The sequence below is a fragment of the Sinocyclocheilus rhinocerous genome, unplaced genomic scaffold (genome assembly GCF_001515625.1).
Source record: "Sinocyclocheilus rhinocerous isolate Xijiao unplaced genomic scaffold, SAMN03320098_v1.1 scaffold315, whole genome shotgun sequence".
Lineage (NCBI taxonomy): Eukaryota > Metazoa > Chordata > Actinopteri > Cypriniformes > Cyprinidae > Sinocyclocheilus > Sinocyclocheilus rhinocerous.
In genome coordinates, this window is record NW_015630423.1 from 1,404,249 (window position 1) to 1,416,302 (window position 12,054).

A 12,054-nucleotide genomic window follows, 5' to 3' on the forward strand; every position below is an offset into this window, starting at 1 on the left:
GTTCCCGAGTTTAGCCCACGGAGGGCTCCTGTCCCCGAGTTTAGCCCACGGAGGGCCCCAGATCCCCAGTTAAGCCCAGGGAGGGCCCCAGATCCCCAGTTAAGCCCAGGGAGGGCTCCAGATCCCCAGTTAATCCAAGGAAGGGCTCCTGATCCCCAGTTAATCCCAAAGAAGGCTCCAGTCCCGGTTTTGGCCCAGAGAGGGCGTCGGAGCCCGTTATTTCTAATATAAGTATTTCTTTTGGGGGCGGGTAGTATGGGTCCGTCTGTAGTGGCCGGGCCGAGTGGCGAGGCCAAGGCCACGGAGGCCATCCGGCCATGGCGTCCTGAGTTTCCAGCTGTAGTGGCTGGGCCGAGTGACGAGGCCAAGGCCAAGGAGGCCGTCCAGCCATGGCCTTCTGAGTTCCCTGCTCCGCCGTGGCCACCTGAACTGTCTGATCCGCCATGGCTTTTATTTTTTTTTCCATTAACGTTCATAAACGTTACTGCAGTGGAAATACTTACCTTTAACTTATTAATAAGCTAACAAAATATTTGGAATTTGCAACATAGAAGTGCTGTGCATGCTGCTGAGAAAAATCTCGATGACTGAATGGCTATGCAAGCTGCTGCTACTGCACAAGAGACTGAACTGCTGAGAGCTCAATTAATTAGGTAATATAAGTAGCTAGGCGGATGCCTATTTTACTCTAACACGGTGTCCACGCCAGACGCGAGCGGCACAACGGTGTTAATTTAACACTCGGGATTTTACTGTGTACTGCTGCACAAAAGTACTTAGAACTGCTACTGCCCATTTATTAAATAACCAAACAACCAAATAATGCCTATTTCACTTTGAAGAGTTCTATAAACCCTGTTGAACTCCTGAATACTATGCATACTGCTGCTACAGCTGCACAAAGGTATTTTAGAATTGCTATAAGCCTCTTTTAAATAAGCGAAATGCAAATGATGCCTATTCGCTTGAAGAGTTCACATACCATCCATTTTAAGTCACTGTCATGCAACTAAAGTACTTTCTGCTGCCCCTGCTTTATTAACAATAATAATTGGTTGCTATGCAGACTGCTTCTAATATTATTTCTAACATGCATCTGAATTTGCTATGCCATTCTGCTGCGATTAAATTCGCTAAAAATTGCGGTCTGAATTGCTATGCATACTACTGCTACACGAAAGTACTTAGAATTACTATAAGCGTCTTTATTAAACAATGAAACGCAAACAAATAATGCCTATTTCGCTTTGAAGTTCACAAAATCCCTGTACGCCCTGGTAAATAAACAAAGTTATAAAAGCCTATTTTAATTTAAAAGAGTTACTTACCCCATGCGTTATCACTGAAATTTCATGCAAGTTGCAACCAGATACTTCCTGCTGCCGCTGCTATAAACAACAGTAATAATTTGACTTGATTTGCTATGCATACTGCAATTAACAATTCGCTAATAACGTGATCTGAATTCTATGATACTGCTGCTACATTCCATGAAAGTACTATAATTGCTGTAAGCCCAACTGAATACACACAGTAAATTCCAGTTTAAGAGTGTCCTACTATTAACTACATTGTACATGGGCTACTGATTGGAAATGATTTATTATTAGTACTAATGCCACTGCTGTTATATGAACAATGCATGCTTAGTAATTACTCCTCACGCGAATAACCTGCACGTAGTTTCACAACTTATGTTTTCTAGTTTAAAAATGTACATCTGATGAACGCAATAATGCACAGAAAACAGAGTGAAAACCGTATACTTATCTAGCTGCTGAGTTTCAGATAACTCTGAAAGCGCGCTGCAGGAATCTCAAGTGAATGCTAGCCAGCCAATAAAACTTTTAACAATACAGATTTTGTCAAAGCAATTTTACAGTATTAAATATGAAAATAGTGTGTAGTAATGCAAAAGGACAACAGTAAACACTTAATTTTCAATTAAAGTCAGTTCATCATTGATTCAGTGATGTCATCATCCAGCTCAGTTCAGTTCAAGTAGTATCTGTGAAATCAAGTTGACGATATCGCTGGAAATTAAATGTCTCCAACTAAGCAAGCCAGAGGCGACAGCGGCAAGGAACCAAAACTCCATGGGTGACAGAAATGAAGAAAAACCTTGGGAGAAGCCAGGCTCAGTTGGGCGGCCAGTTCTGCTCTGGCCAGATGAAACCAACAGTTTAATTCCAGGCTGCAGCAAAGTCAGATTGTGCAGAGGAGACATCTGGTTCCTGTTGTCCCGATGGCCATTTAGGTGACGTGGTCTTCACTGGGGATCTGTCTCTGGGGCACATCTAGTTGACATGGTCTCCGCTGACATTCCGGGGTCAACTCTAGGTGCTGCTCCACCATAGCATAGGTCATAATTTAGATATATTTTTGAGATGGAAAAATGGGTAACACTTTATTTCGATAGTCCACTTTAGACATTCTATTAACAGTAAGTAACTTTACAACTACATGTCAACTAGCAGTTAGTAGAGTATTAGTAGACTGTCTGCTTAATATCTTCTAACACTTTCTTTGTCAACTTATTCTACTAACCCTAAACCTACCCTAACAGTCTACTCTGAGAGTTAGTAGACATGTAGTTGCAAATTAATGAAAATTAGTTGACATGTAGCTGACATGTAGTTACAAAGTTACTTATAGTTAATAGAATGTCTAAAGTGGACTATCGAAATAAAGTGTAACCGAAAAATGCATGGCTTTCGAAGGAAAGATTGCTATCAAATAGCACATCTAGGTTCCTAACTGATGATAAAGAATTGACAGAGCATCCATCGAGTGTTAGACAGTGTTCTAGGTCATTACATGCAGAGGTTTTGTAAAAGAGTTGTTGTTTGTTAAAGAGATGTTGGTTGTTATGCTGGTTGAAAGTGTCTTCACATCCAGATAGCAATCACTAAAGCCTGTGTTATACTTTTACTTTTTTTTTGTTGTACAATCTGGACGCGGACATCGCGGACGCGGACTACTTGCAATTATGCTACCGAAACTACCGGACGTGTTCCATACATGCGTAGTAGATCGGCTTGAACAATAAACAAACATGTACCGGACGTGTTCCATACATGCGTAGTAGATCGGCTTGAGCAATAAATAAACATGTGAACAAATAATTGCCCAGAGTTATTGCACATCTGGCTGTCTTTATATTGTTTTATCGACACGCGGAAAGTATAACACAGGCTTAAGGTAAGTGGGTCTAACAAGCAAGAATGGAAGGTGTTATTATTGTAATATTATGCGCTTTGTACTGTATTGTTGTCTTAAGGGTGAATGAGACATGAGGTAACCTGACAGTGTTGCAATGAACCCTCCACCAACGCCGTCTCTCATCGTGTCACTAGTTAGCCTATGGTATGCCTGTGCACGTTCATGTGTCTTAGAAGAGGCGTGGCTTTGGAGAATGATTTGCAGGAAGGGTGGGATCTTGCTTTCAAAGCTAGCATGCTATTGCTAGCCTCTCCAAAATTGCCTACCCTGCCTTTAATTTACAAGTGTCATGTTTGTGATTCATGTAAGCTATAGCTACTGACTTCTAAATCAAAACAGACTTGTGATTTCATGGCATCAATTACTGCTATATTTATTCAGAAACACAAGTATCTGAATGTTATTTGTGTATTTAATTACAAGTAGGCCTACACTGCCCCCTAAATAAATAAAACTCCTTACCGGACGGCCATCAGTACCCAGGGAAGGCTGCTGCTGTGCGTGCTAGTGACTGTTGACTCTAGTGCACACTGGACGTGTCGTTCATGCATTCTCATATTAAATGTGGCAATCCAAAACAGTAAATCTAAACACCATTCAGGCAGAAGTTTGCTTCAAGAATGACCACACTGTGAGTTATTCGTCTTATCAGCAAGGGATAATGGCATATTTTTTTCATATCAGGCCGATGCAGATGTTTACATTTTATTCCTTTATCGGCCAATGGTGTTTCGATAATCAGCGGCATACGGGACCCGCCCTAACACTTTGGTGGGCCCAGTCGCAGGGCATTCTAAAAGACATTCACAAATCACATAGAATGTGTTTTTGCATTGAAAAATGCAAGACGTGGCAGTGAAATTTGGAAAAAAAATCACAAAGCCACTTTTTTTTTACTTTTACATTTCTTTTGACGCTGCGTTTTTAGAACAAAAGATGTGAGACACGAGTGCAAAGGAAGTGCAGTGGAGTAGAAAAGCATGTGAAAAACTCTTAACGTTGCTTAATGTTCTAAAACAACAACCAGGGAAAATCACCTTTATCTCACATCACATACTTGACAACGGCACCGTAATCGAAGTGGATATTTTTACACTTAATTTGGCTTATGCATTAAGCGGTAAATATAACAGAACTATTTTAATGTCTGTTGTATGTATCCACAATAGCCACACACATGCAAGTAAGGAAATATTTAGTGTGTGACTACACAATGATTTATACATTTTAGTGTATAGTTAGTGTTTTCCAGTTTGAGTACAATGATTATAAAAGTAGTTAACGGTTAACTAATGTATGAGGCAATATTGCAGACATGAATTTGTATCTGGGAATCCTTGTTTTATTCAATTGCAATGTAAATAAATAATTATAAAAAGTTAAAGATGGACATGTCACTTTGTCCTTAAATGCATTAGGTTTGGAGAATAACATGTCAACACACCTCATACAACTATTTTAGAAGGTCGTGTTTTCGCATGATGTGATTTGTATGAAAACATATTTTTTTGGGATAAAAAAACAGTGAGGTCCACCCTAACCCCAGTCCTAAATCTAACCGTCAGTGGGCTATAAGCAGATCGTACAAATTCATATGAATTGGCAACCAATTCGCACAAATGTAAAATGTGTCTAAAAAACACCTCACTAATTTTGTACATTAAATTGGAAGATGGCACTCATCATAATATGCCATGTAAAAGAAAAAGTTTAAACCATTGAAGTTCCATCTGAGACAGAATACTCAAGTAAGTCTTAAGCGAGACAATCACATTTCCATACATTCTGTAAAGTAGTACTGTTCATCACAGGATCCATATTACCCTGGCGGGGACAAATCCACAGGATGAAAGTGCTGTTCCTAATGCAGTGTCTCTGGCACACAGTCTGATGTCCTAAAGCTGCTAAAGTGATTGAGGAGCACAGGGAGGCTGAATATGGCTGTGGTGTATTGAAACACTGATCCCTGCTGAACTTCCTGTCAGCGCACTCGTTGCTGGGTCGAGAGCAGAGGGAAGTGGGTGAGGGAAAAGCTCTATCAGGCTTCTATCTGCAGCGGGATTAATTAGCCGCTTAGACGGGTGGTCTTGAAAGTGTCGAGGAATCAGCATGCAGAGGGATTCTGGGACATGAAAGCTGCGAAAGCGAGATACTGGTTTGAGAATGTTTGTGCTTGTCAATTTAGATAGTTGTGGAATGTGGATGAAGTACTGATGGAAAATCATTCCCATGGAGTGCACAGACATGCTTTAAACAGTTCAAACTTGAGTATCTGGAAAGATAAAGAGCACAAACATTGAACGAGTAGAGTTCACTTATTTAGGGCCGGTTCCAAAGGTGAGATGCAGGGCAGTGGATTAGGAAAAAAACACACTTTTCTGAAAGTCAAGGACATTTTCAAGACAATGTCATTTCTACATCTCAAATGTATTGTACTGCGTTTTATAATGTATTAACAATAACATATGAACATTTTTGTTTTGCTAAAACTTAAACTAAACAAAAATGATAAATGTTGCCTTGACAATTAGTGGAAATAAAATACGTTTTTATATTTAATATTTGTTTGAAATTTTTTTAGCTTTATCGTTTTTTAGCTAACGATAATAACCCTGTTCACTGGTGATATTCATGATAGGTGATATCTATGTTTTTATTATTATTTATTGTTTGTTATTATATATATAATTTTGTAAAATGGGTTTTCATATTTTAAAATTGACAGTATAATTCTGGGATAACAGTAAAATAACAAAATATATATATATTTTTTTTTTAAAAGCATTTGAAAGATAGCAAAAATAGAATACGAAGACATGTTTAAAGTTTCAATGTGACCTTCATGTGACAAAAAGGGGGGGAAAAAAGTGACCAAACTTGAAGAAGCACCCAGTCATACATTAGCAGATTGTACTCTGTACTCTATGCTTTCTTGCTCAGCATTTGAGCACATGACGGCTTTCATCACAGTGACAAGTCAACAGCCAGTGCGGCTAAATGAAATGAGCAGTTAGATCTTATATTCATGCATATTTTTATATATAGTTCATTACATTTCAGTGTGCATGTTACCTCATTTTAACACAGTTCTTTGGGTAAGATGCTTATGTAAACCATGTAAAGGCATTCAGTGTCTATTTAAAGAAACTAGATTTTCACAAGAAAATATGAGTACACAGTAAAATCCCGAGTGTTAAATTAACACTGGTTGGAGCATATATGATCCCACTCTAAAAGAGTGTTAAAGTAACACTGAAGCAGTGTTGAAGTTAATGAGATAATTATGTGATTAATTAAGTGCTGATTGAGCATTAGTGATGAACAGCTGCTGTTAACAAGCAGAATCACTGAAGAAAAGAGAAACAAGAATTACAACTGACTTTAGCCACAGCCTTAGATTAAATGAACTGAAATAAAAGAAGACATTAAATGTCTGAAGATCTCAGCAGAAGGTGATTAATCATCTCCACAAACAGCATCATCAGCTTCACACATTACTAACCAGTTTGAATTTTTGTTTGTCATGCGTCTAAAAAATTCTTATTAAGAATTAACAGAGATTTAGATCTTAATGTTTATTGAAAATAATACAATTTGAAGTCACCGTTGTGGAGATAAGCGTTTGCTTTAGTTGGGCTCTTGACCCTTGACTTTTTATCATTATTTTTTCTCTGGTTGTTGTGATTGTGTTTATGAAACACATTTGTTATGGCAAGAAAAACCAAGAGCAAATGTGTTCAGATTATATATATAATTTTTATGAAAAATTTATCATTTGAAAGACCATTTTGTTGATAATGACATTATTGTCGTGAAGCAGCCAGGTTCACTGATGTCACCAGTGGTAGTGTGTAATATAGTTTGTTATTGATCATAACTGAATTTTCCTTGAAATAATAGGAAGAGCTTTAAAAAAACTTTGCACACCAGTTTAGAACATCTGAGCTGTTTAGACACACAGCCATCAAGAATCAGCATATGAATCTCAACAATGGTGATGATTAAAAATATCAGAATATTTTGTCACCATTGTTGAGATTCACATGCTGATTCTTCATGTCTATGAGTGCCAGAATTGAAACCTCTTTATGAACCATATTTATAAAAGTCGTTTATGAAGGTTTTTCTCACATTATCTCATATTACAGCAACAATATAGAAATCATAAAAGCACAAAAACGGTTTTAAATAAATTGCAATCAGAGACTCAGAAACATGACTTTACCATAAGTGCCTTGCTGTCACATATGTGCTTAATACACACAATTGTGCCAGCCAAAGAAAAATTTAAATTTAAAAAGTCAAGGGTCAAGAGGCAACTAAAGCTACCACTATTCACAAAAACGGTACGTTGAAAAAAAAAAAACATCTAAACATTAATTCTCAATAAAGAACTTCTGTTTTAGATAGTCTAACTGGTTAGTAATGCATGAAGCTGGTGATGCTGTTTGTAGAGTTGTTCAATCATCTTCTGCTGAGATCTTGAGAGATTTAATGTCTTCTTTTATTTCAGTTGATTTTATCTAAGTCTGTGGCTGAAGTCAGTTGTAATTCTTGTTTCTCTTTTCTTCAGTGATTCTGCTTGTTAACAGCAGGTGTTCATCACTAATGCTCAGTTAGCACTTAATTAATCACATAATTATCTCATAAACTTTAACTCCGCTTCAGTGTTACTTTAACACTCTTTTAGAGTGGGACCATATATGCTCCGAGCAGTGTTAATTTAACACTCGGGATTTTACTGTGTACTGTAGTGCTTGTCACCGTGATAGGGTGTCCTGGTTGATTCCAAGGGCATTTTGTGGTTACTAATATGTCCTAAATGGTTGTAAATGGGTTTCTATGTGATTGCTAGGGTATTCTAGATGTTGCTAGGGGGTTGCTAACTAGCCCTCTGTGATATCCTGGTCTCTAGATGTGGCTCAGACCCCTCTTTTAATGTAAGACAATGGGATTTCTTATAGAAAGTGTTCAGTTTAGTAACAAGTGTGTTGTCAGCTCAACTTGATGATTTAAGCTGTTTTTTTATTGCCAGCAGACTTTGAACTGAGTGCCTGTTTGATCAGCAATTGCAAAAAGAGGCTTACTTTGATAGTCCACTGCCCGTTACTAAGACTAACCAAATCGGCAAAGCAGCTTAACTGGTTTGGAGGTCATTAATGTAACACAGAACTATGCAGCAGAGATTTGAAATGGTGTATTATGGTAAAAAGGCCTTTTTGGGGTTGAGATTAATTATCCCCCCAAAAAAACCTCCGTAGGCTGAGTGTGAAAATGTAAATTACACCCTAGCTGACCACTACAATAAAAAACTCCATACATATTTTAGATTCTGTCCTGTATTACACTTTGTACCTCCTTTAGTCATCCAGTGTGGTGTATTGCTGTATGTTTTGGCTCCAGCAGTGACATATTGTTAAATGCAGTTTTAGTGACTTATCACAGCACATTTCGCTCTTCTCATCGGTGCTCAGTAACTGCTGTTGTAAAGATCTTGACAGCCTGACTGAAAACTCTGGGGAAAAACTCACCTTGTGTGCGTCAGAGAAGAAAGAGGTGTGATTATAGCCTAGTATTGCACAGTTTCTTGCTGATGAATTGTGTTGTGCTTTGCTTATCCCAAGGCGTGAAGATCAAGTGTTATTGTTAAGTTACAAGTAGGCATTTTAAAGGAATAATTCACACAAACTGTCATCATTTACTCCCCCTCGTGTTGTTTTAAACCAGTATGTTCTTCCCCGGAGCACAAAAGTGGATGTTTGATGAAGACCTTTGCTGTACAAATTTTGCGTATTAAGAAACAAGTTGTGTTTAATTGTCTTCTGAATGGTGTACACTTACACTTTTTGCAAAACTCCCAAAACTTAACTGTACATTAAATTCACTGTAGTTTTCAGTTGAATAGTAGCAGTAAACACAACCACTTTTATTCCTTTTCACACAAATTATGATTACAGGGACAGATTATTGATTAATAAAGACTTGTTTTCACACAGTTCCTTGCACAGTACTACAGTACGTTATGACCTCATAACACTAGTAAACCATAGTGCATGGTTAATGAACTAATACACTTTGACGTTTGCATCACATATGTGACTAGTATGACTTTCCAGATGTACTGTAGTAAACTTGCTCATCTGGTACAGCACTGCACTTGCGATGTAGAGCACTCGGGCATGAGTCCAGTGAGACACAAGTCATATAAGCAAGCTACTGTAAAATGACACAGTTGTGTTTATATCTAATGTTTGCTTTTGTTAACGCTTTTGGTTAGGTTTAGTGTAGATGGCACGTTATTTTCAAATGCAAAAGAATATTAACTTTTTTGCACCACTGGCACTGACTGAATATTTTATTTCCGAACTGCCACATTGCATATAACTACCAACATAATTAGACACTGCCAGATTTACGCTTATCTGTTTTTAAATAATCTTTTTAAATAATCTGAATGTAATATAATTTTCCAGAAATTTTGCCACAGACAACAGGCACAGACACACCATATCTGAAAATGTGCATATTCAAATAATTTTATTAAGATGTGAAGAGGGAAATATTTTCAATGGATAACTTAAAATTACTCAATCACAGAGTTGTCTGAGCAATTCAATCTGATTTGACAATACATTGCCCAGCCAGTTCAACAAAAAAAAAGGTTCTTGTTATTCACTGAAAATCTTGATGTCTGCAGCTATAATCTCTTTAGCCTGTTCATGAGAGAAGAAGGGATGTCCAATTTGTAAAGATTTTTTTCAGTTAATAAGTTTGAATTGTTCAGAATCAACTGTTGAATTGAACCAGATCAACTGATTTAACAATGATCTGTAAATTCAAAGCTCATGTGTTTATTTACAGTGAGGTCCATATATATTTGGACACAGGCACAATTTTTATGTTTTTGGCGGCTGACCAAAATATTCAAGTTACAGTTATATAATGAATATGGGCTTCATCAAAATTGGAGGAAAGGTTAAGGAATTACAGCTCTTTAATATGTACCTCTCCCCTTTTTCAAGGGACCATAAGTAATTGGACAGTTGACTCAAACGCTGTTTTATGCACAGGCGTGGGATATTCTTTCATTATTTCTACATCAATTAAGCAGGTAAAAGGTCTGGAGTTGATTCTAAGAGTGCCATTTGCATTTGGAAGCTGTTGCTGTGAACCCACATTGTGCAGTCAAAGGATCTCTCCATACAAGTGAAACAATTGTTAGGCTTCAAAAACAAAACAAATCCATCAGAGAGATAGCAGGAAAATTAGGAGTGGCCAAATCAACAGTTTGGTACATTCTTTGGATGGCTGAAATTAAGATCAACCTGTACCAGAATGATGGGAAGAAAAAAGTATGAAGAAGGCTTGGAATAGCTCATGATCCAAAGCATACAACATTATCTGTGAAACATGGTAGAGCAGTGTGATGGCATGAGCATGCATGGCTTCCAGTGGCACTGGTTACTGGTGTTTAGTGATGATGTGACAGAAGCAGCCGGATGAATTCTGAAGTGTATAGGGATATACTTTCTGCCCAGATTCAGTCAAATGCAGCAAAGTTGATTGGGCGGCGCTTCATAGTACAAATGGACGATGACCCAAAACATACATCAAAAGCAACCCAGGAGTTTTTGAGGGTAAAAAAGTGGAATATTCTGCAATGGCCAAGACAATCTTCTGATTTCAACCCGATTGAGCATGCATTTCACTTGCTGAAGACAAAACTAAAGGCAGAAAGACCTATAAACAAACAACAGAAGTCAGCTGCAGTAAAGGCCTGGCAAAGCATCACAAAGGAGGAAACCCAGTCTCTGGTAATGTCCATGAGTTCCAGACTTAAGGCAGTCATTACCTGCAAAGGATTCTCAACAAAATATAAAAAAATAAAAAATAAAAAAAAACATTTTATGATTATATTAATTTGTCCAATCACATTTCAGCCCCTGAAAATGGGGGGACTGTGTATAAAAATGGTTGTAATTCCTAAGCATTTTATGTTATATTATTGTTCAACCCCTTGGATTAAAGCTTAAATTCTGCACTTCAATTTCATCTTGATTGTTTTATTTTTAATTCTGTTCTGGTGGCATACAGAGCCGAAATTATGAAAATTGTGTCACTGTCCAAATATATATGGACCTGACTGTATGTCTTCACACTATGTAGTCGATTCGCCGAGCTACAACTTGACTGCTCACACTATACAATGGGCCTCATTTACGAAACAAACGTACAACAGAAAATTGGGCGTACGGTCATTTCAACGCAAAACTTGGAATTTATCAATATGGACGTGAACGGTGGCTACGATCAAATCTCACGTCTGGTCTCAGCTCGTGTACGCAAGTTTTTGAGTTACCTGAACTTGCGCGCAGCATAGTAAATACGGTGGAGAATTGTAGAATGACAGCATTTTGTTCATTTTTATTTTCCTGATCGTCAAACAAAGCTCATTAGTCGATCGTTAACCAGAAAGATTAGAATGTCTTTTTTTTGTTGTTGTTTTGTACAGGACTTTAGGTTTATATGTGCGAATAGCAGCATAAACAAGACCATGAGGATTCAATCGTCGCATCATGCACCTGCAGCGCTTTTGTGACAGGAGAAAAACAGAAGTCTATAAAAGGAATAAAAAAATAGGATCGCACAAAATATATAAGAGGCTATAATATAATTAACAGATTAACAAAAGGAAACACTGTGCAATAAGTATAGGCTACGTTCGTTTTTGTGACACTCAATGCATTTTATTTCTTTTCTTTATATCTTTATTTGATTTAATCCATCTGATTGCACAGGCACCTCACGCACACACAAACAACATTAGTTCTA

The 12,054-nt window shown here is 37.6% G+C and overlaps 1 protein-coding gene and 1 long non-coding RNA gene across 2 annotated transcripts in view; one reads left to right on the forward strand and one right to left on the reverse strand.

Moving 5' to 3' along the window:
* LOC107740377 (lipoma HMGIC fusion partner homolog) overlaps positions 1-12,054 on the forward strand; it is a 138,841-nt gene that overhangs the window by 66,134 nt on the left and 60,653 nt on the right. The gene's annotated exons all lie outside the window — the stretch shown is intronic.
* The window catches only part of LOC107740378 (uncharacterized), a 27,197-nt gene that overhangs the window by 9,336 nt on the left and 5,807 nt on the right, over positions 1-12,054 (reverse strand). Inside the window, exon 2 of the long non-coding RNA XR_001640077.1 lies at positions 9,800-9,808. This is a non-coding gene — a long non-coding RNA (uncharacterized LOC107740378). The remainder of the gene's footprint in view (positions 1-9,799; positions 9,809-12,054) is intronic.